Here is an 800-nt window from a genome sequence, read left to right as displayed (position 1 = left end):
TACTTCATGAAAAATACCTTTTCATGTTATACCTAAGATCTTTCGTATTCAGACAGATAGTGAGGTTAAGCTTAGCAGCCTAGTTTGTATGGTAATGACAATAAGGTTCTCTTCTGGATGGTTAACAACCTAAGTTTGCAGACCAAAATTAGAGGAAAAGGAGGGACACAAGGAAAGTCAACATTTTGGCCTTAGCCTTCCAAGGTCAAGTAAGACTCAGGACATATGAGAAATTGTACTGTAATATAATGTATCTCATTTGTGTCCCAGATTTTCTGATGAAGGAGATTACGGGGCCACAGAGGAAAGTGATCAATGATTTAAAGTGTGCCTAAGGAGAGTCACATGGAGAGATTACATTCTCTCAGGCTTTCACAGAGAGCAAACTGGCCAAGCAATGGCCGTAATTCATCCCCATGGCTGAAACTGAAATAAGGTCTACAAACTGAGGTACAGGGTCTCAGGATAAATCCTGAGGGGATTTGACTGACCTTATCAGATACAAAAGCTACAGTTCTTGTTACATAGGTCTTGCTTTATCTTGGTCTTAAGCATCCAGCAGAGAAGTATAAAAACAAAGTGTAAGGAGTTAAGCCATATTGTTATGTTGAGCTGTAGGGGACTCAGGTCAACAACTTCAGACCTTGCCAGTCAAGCAGAAGACCCAATAATATTATGGACTACTGGACTATTTTGGAACATTTTGCTGAGTTCACACACCTAAAATATTTAAATGACGAAAAAAAAAAAGGAAATACAGATGAATGACCATGTTGTATCTGTGTATTCAAAATTGTTAG

This window comes from Octodon degus, unplaced genomic scaffold, assembly GCF_000260255.1.
Source record: "Octodon degus isolate 3935 unplaced genomic scaffold, OctDeg1.0 scaffold00041, whole genome shotgun sequence".
NCBI lineage: Eukaryota > Metazoa > Chordata > Mammalia > Rodentia > Octodontidae > Octodon > Octodon degus.
This window is presented reverse-complemented; position numbering follows the sequence as displayed.